The 6,315-nt window shown below is 42.7% G+C and overlaps 1 non-coding gene across 1 annotated transcript; it reads right to left on the bottom strand.

The window, feature by feature from the left end:
* Positions 1 to 3,687: 3,687 nt before the first annotated feature.
* On the bottom strand, positions 3,688 to 3,851 carry LOC122428516. Its single transcript, XR_006265739.1, has one exon. It is a non-coding gene; the product is annotated as a U1 spliceosomal RNA (small nuclear RNA).
* Between the last annotated feature and the right edge of the window lie 2,464 nt (positions 3,852 to 6,315).

The raw sequence follows: 6,315 nt of genomic DNA, 5'->3' as shown, positions 1-6,315 counted from the left end.
AGTCTATGCCCAGACTGGTAATGCTGAAAAGCTGAAGTTGAACAGTTCTATGAAGACCTACAAGACCTTCTAGAACTAACACCCAAAAAAGACGTCCTTTTCATTACAGGGGACTGGAATACAAAAGTAGGAAGTCAAGAAATACCTAGAGTAACAGGCAAATTTGGCCTTGGAGCACAGAATGAAGCAGGACAAAGGCTAATAGAGTTTTGCCAAGAGAACGCACTGGTCATAGCAAACACCCTCTTCCAACAACATAAGAGAAGACTTTACACATGGACATCACCAGATGGTCAACACCGAAATCACACTGATTATATTCTTTGCAGCCAAAGATGGAGAAGCTCTATACAGTCAGCAAAAACAAGACCGGGAGCTGACTCAGATCATGAACTCCTTATTGCCAAATTCAGACTTAAATTGAAGAAAGTAGGGAAAACCACAAGACCATTCAGGTATGACCTAAATCAAATCCCTTATGATTATACAGTGGGAGTGAGAAATAGATTTAAGGGACTAGATCTGATAGACAGAGTGCCTGATGAACTATGGATGGAGGTTCATGACACTGTACAGGAGACAGGGATCAAGACCATCCCCAAGAAAAAGAAATGCAAAAAAGCAAAATGGCTGTCTGAGGAGGCCTAACAAATAGCTGTGAAAAGAAGAGAAGCAGAAAGCAAAGGAGAAAAGGAAAGATATACCCATTTGAATGCAGAATTTCAAAGAGTAGTAAGGAGAGATAAGAAAGCCTTCCTCAGAGATCAAAGCAAGGAAATAGAGGAAAACAATAGAATGGGAAGACTAGAGATCTCTTCAAGAAAATTAAGAGATATCAAGGGAACATTTCATGCAAAGATGGTTTTGATAAAGGACAGAAATGGGATGGACCTAACAGAAGCAGAAGATATTAAGAACAGGTGATAAGAATACACAGAAGAACTGTACAAAAAAAGATCCCCATGACCCAGATAATCACGATAGTGTGATCACTCACCTAGAGCCAGACATCCAGGAATGTGAAGTCAAGTGGGCCTTAGGAAGCATCACTATGAACAAACCTAGTGGAGGTGATGGAATTCCAGTTGAGCTATTTCAAATCCTGAAAGATGATGCTGTGAAAGTGCTGCACTCAATATGCCAGCAAATTTGGAAAACTCAGCAGTGGCCATGGGACTGGAAAAGGTCAGTTTTCATTCCAGTCCCAAAGAAAGGCAATGCCAAAGAATGCTCAAATTACCGCACAATTGCACTCATCTCACATGCTAGTAAAGCAATGCTCAAAATTCTCCAGGCCAGGCTTCAACAATACGTGAACCGTGAACTTCCAGATGTTCAAGCTGGTTTTAGAAAAGGCAGAGGAACCAGAGATCAAATTGCCAACATCCTCTGGATCATCAAAAAAGCAAGAGAGTTCCATAAAAAGATCTGGTTCTGCTTTATTGACTATACCAAAGCCTTTGACTGTGTGGATCACAATAAATTGGAAAATTCTGAAAGAGATGGGAATACCAGACCACCTGACCTGCCTCTTGAGAAATCTGTATGCAGGTCAGGAAGCAACAGTTAGAACTGGGCATGGAACAACAGACTGGTTCCAAATAAGAAAAGGTCCGTTTAGTCAAGGCTATGGCTTTTCCAGGAGTTGTGTATGGATGTGAGAATTGGACTATAAAGAAAGCTGAGCGCTGAAAAATTGATGATTTTGAACTGTGGTGTTGGAGAAGACTCTTGAGAGTCCCTTGGACAGCAAGGAGATCCAACCAGTCCATCCTAAACGAAATCAGTCCTGAATATTCACTGGAAGGACTGATGGTCAAACTGAAACTCCAATACTTTAGCCACCTGATGCGAAGAACTGACTCATTTGAAAAGACCCTGATGCTGAGAAAGATTGAAGGTGGGAGGAGAAGGGGACGACAGAGGATGAGATGGTTGGGTGGCATCACCGACTCTATGGACATGAATGAGTTTGAGTAAACTCTGGGAGTTGATGTTGGACAGGGAAGCCTGGTGTGCTGCAGTCATGGGGTCGCCAAGAGTCGGACACGACTGAGTGACTGAACTGAACAATTCTGTCTCATCATCGAGCTCTCTCAGTGTCACGTCGTACCTCTCTCCAAACACCTGAAGCTGAAAGTGCCCCCATCACCGCTTACCTTCAGATTCCGAACACTCCACATATACAGTCATTCTCTTCATGCAAACTATAGACCGTCATTTACAAAAGAAAGACTTCTCCGAACTACAAAAGCTAGGCAATAATATTTTGGATCCCAGAGTATCTGCGAAAATCATAAATATATGTACAATGTGAACAAGGCCAGAAGACACTCCGCAAATTTACATGCTTCCACACCCCTTTTAAGTGACGTCATTCTCTAGTTCTTGAGAATGACGAAAAAATCCGCAGGTTTTATGAAGGTGGAAGGCTGAATGACAGCCTACCAAAACTGTCCACATCCCAATCTCTGGAACCTGCTAATATGTTCAGTTCAGTTCAGTTCAGTCACTCAATCGTGTCTGCTCTTCACATCAGGTGGCCAAAGTATTGGAGTTTCAGCTTCAACATCAGTCCTTCCAATGAACACCCAGGACTGATCTCCTCTAGGATGGACTGGTTGGATCTCCTTGCAGTCCAAGGAACTCTCAAGAGTTTTCGCCAACATCACAGTTCAAAAGCATCAATTCTTCAACACTCAACTTTCTTTATAGTCCAACTCTCACATCCATACATGACCACTGGTAAAACCATAGCCTTGACTAGACGGACCTTTGTTGGCAAAGTAATGTCTCTGCTTTTTAATATGCTGTCTAGGTTGGTCATAACTTTCCTTCCAAGGAGTAAGCGTCTTTTAATATGATCATGGCTGCAATCACCATCTGCAGTGATTTTGGAGCCCAGAAAAATAAAGTCAGCCACTGTTTCCTAGTATGTTACTTCATACAAAAAAGAAATTTTGGCAGATGTGATTAAGGATTTGAGCCGGAGAGCAGTATTGAACACTACCAAGACGGCCTTTTAATAGGAAAGGCCAGAGAAAATAGATATCAGCAGACACAAGATGCTAACATTGCTTGCTTCAAAATGAAAGAAAGGCCAACAGCAGCTAATTCACAGAGGTGGCAGAAGAGGAAAGCGGAAATTCTTCCCAAGGAAACAAAGGGAGCGCCTGCATTTCGACGTTCGGCCTGTAAAATCTGAGTTTTCTGAACACTTTCAAGCTCGCGGTTAACGTACTACAGCCTCAGAAAGTAGTACCTTAAAGATCAGAAACCCAAACCTGCGGCGGCCCGGTGGTCTGACACCCGCCTCTGCGCACACCCACAAGAGGGCGGGGCTAATGACGTAAAATGACGCGCGCCTTACGCTGCTACTACTGATGCGAGAAAATAATTCATGGGAAAAGGCTGATTATGGGAAGGATAGAAAGTGAAAGAAAAAAGTAAGCAACAAAAAGGGAGATTGTGGGATAGTATTTGCAACTCAGCAAACCGTGAACTTAAGTTCCAAGAAATAGTTAAGGACAAGAAAAGCTAGGTGTGCTGGAGAATCGCAGAATATTAACTTAGCACTTCCATAATACATAAAAACCAACTCTTATAGAGAAGAAAATAAAAAAACCACTCTTTAACTTTCACTGAGTAGTAAAAAGCCGAAAATTCTGTTTTTAAACAAAGAAACATCAGGGGAAAGCGCGAACGCAGTCCCCCACTACCACAAATTATGCAGTCGAGTTTCCCACATTTGGGGAAATCGCAGGGGTCAGCACATCCGGAGTGCAATGGATAAGCCTCGCCCTGGGAAAACCACCTTCGTGATCATGGTATCTCCCCTGCCAGGTAAGTATGAGTTTCCGTCACTGCTTGGTACCACACCATCAGATTCAAATCACTCTCTGCGTAGGACGACTTTTCTCCTGCCGTCTATACCACTCCCCTTCTGAGGTATAAAGAGTTTCCAAGAGATAATTACCACCAGCAGCATTTGACATCTGGAAATTGTCTAAACTCTTAGGAAATATGTATGTAGTTTAAGCACGACCAGCAGTCACTGCGCGTATCTACATATTCCACACCCCTTTCGTGATCTCATTTAGCGCGCGTCCTGTTCCTAGCATTGTTAGTGGCGCAGTACCAATAAAACTTGTGAAGACGCTGCACAAACTTAGACAATATAAATTAGCTTCTATCTTGAAAGCCTTGGGATAAGTGACGTCGATGTTGACATCTGGCGCGGTTCAACAGCCGCTGTCCACGTAACTAAAACAGCAAGTCAGAAAAGATGAAACTTGACCAAAAACAAAAAAACCTACGTTCGATAGTCTAGTCCTTGGGTCGATAAAAGTAGGTTGTCAGTTTAAACCTTCAAGCCCAAGGACAAAACATGCTTTCTTTCAAACAAGCAGCAAACGATCGCCCTTAACCTGAAAGGTCAGTTGCATAAACACTCACTTTACTCTGGCAAACTAGACGGACAAGCTCACACAAGCGCCCCCCTACCTCATATCTGTGAAGTCGCCGGAGTCTGCACAGCCGCAGTGATCACACTCCGCCAGTGGGAACCAGCTTCGTGATCAGTGTCTCCCTTCCCAAATAAGAATAAACTGTGTTTCCTTGTATTCTTAAACGCTCCCGTGCTCAACGCTACAAGCAGAGGGTCATCTGTTTCCTTTTTCACAGACCTTTGAAATCCAGAATAAGACTGCAGGAGAATCCATCTTGCAAGGAAGAAACTTCTGAGCCCTCCTAGACTCATATTAGACTTCTAAAAGAGCAAATCCTGTCTCAGACAGCAGTTAGTAATTCACATTTCCACGTTCACGAAATAAATATTACCAGTGTCCCCAGTCCTCTCCCTCCCTCTTAGGAAACAGAGGTCTTGGCCTTCCCCAATCAATAGAAATTGACTAGCAGCCCATGCTGCAGCAGGAGACCTGGAGAAGAAACAACAGGTCCCCTTGATTGCTGGTTCCCCAGAGTAGGAGAGAAGCTTATTATTATGGCTAAGAGGAGACTCTGCCTTGGGCCCACCGGTGTAATAAACTGCACTCCACTATCTGCATTGTCTTTCTGAGTGAGTTTGTTTCCCGGAACGCGTGGCTACAACAGCGCCAGTACTCTTTTGGTATTCTCCCTTTGGCCAAAATAAATTAGCCAGAGTTTTGTATCTTTAAAACAGGAAAAACTAATGCTATTTCTAAAAATCTTAGTGAAAATGAACCAGAATAACTGAGAACACAGAGGTGTCTGAGGTGGGTAGAGACACAAATATTATCAGAGCAAGAAAGAAGTGAGCTCTGTTGTTGAAGGGAAAAGTCAATTCTGACTCCATGTTGGAACAGTTCTTTGACTTGCGTTACTGCATTTTTATTATTATAATCATACATAATGGCCTGCCTCCTGCCCTCTCAGACTGACTATTAAACTAAAGTGCCAGGAGGGGGTATTGGGATGGGGAACACATGTAAATCCATGGCTGATTCATGTCAATGTATGGCAAAAACCACTACAATATTGTAAAGTAATTAGCCTCCAACTAATAAAAATAAATGAAAAATATATATAAAAAAATAAACTAAAGTGCCTTTGTTCAGGACCCTACACAACTGCTGGATGGCAAGAAGGAAGAAATTTACACATCCCCTGCCTGAGGCTTGCCATTCTCGAACATATTAGAAAGGATTAATGACCTTTTTACTTTGTTTCCTCACCTCCCTCCATCTCTGTTCAGTAAAAGAACCTGGCACTCAGAGGACCTCCCCCCCAGAAGATGGTCATTTTGAAACACTAGTTTGGTATCTTCTAAGTGGGAAGCTTTCTGAGCTTTCCCAATAAAGTCATATTCCTTGCCTCAACACTTCCTTGCTCAGACTCATTGGCCTGGCTTGCCGGGACCAGAGCCAGCTTGGACTTGGTAATAATGTGAGCTGCAACTATTCCTGAAATCTGACCTTTTGACAGTCTACTAGTTTGATTTTTTACAGACTATCTCCTCCAAAGTATTATGTAATATAGACATACATATGATACATACATACATCCACATAAATATATATATATAGATAAAATCTATATATATTTTGTTTTGTGACATTTAAGTTTAGATACTTGGAACTCTGGTTTGGGAAACACTCATGTAAGGGGAAAAAAGTGGTGCTAGACTGGGCTTCCCAGGTGGTGCTAGTGGTAAAGAACTCTCTTGCCCATACAGGTAGACTTAAGAGATGTGGGTTCAATCCCTGGGTTTGGAAGATCCCTTGGAGGAGGCCGTGGCAACCCACTCCGTTATTCTTGCCAGGAGACTCCCATGGA

Source organism: Cervus canadensis, chromosome 26 (assembly GCF_019320065.1).
Source record: "Cervus canadensis isolate Bull #8, Minnesota chromosome 26, ASM1932006v1, whole genome shotgun sequence".
NCBI lineage: Eukaryota > Metazoa > Chordata > Mammalia > Artiodactyla > Cervidae > Cervus > Cervus canadensis.
This window is presented reverse-complemented; position numbering and strand designations above follow the sequence as displayed.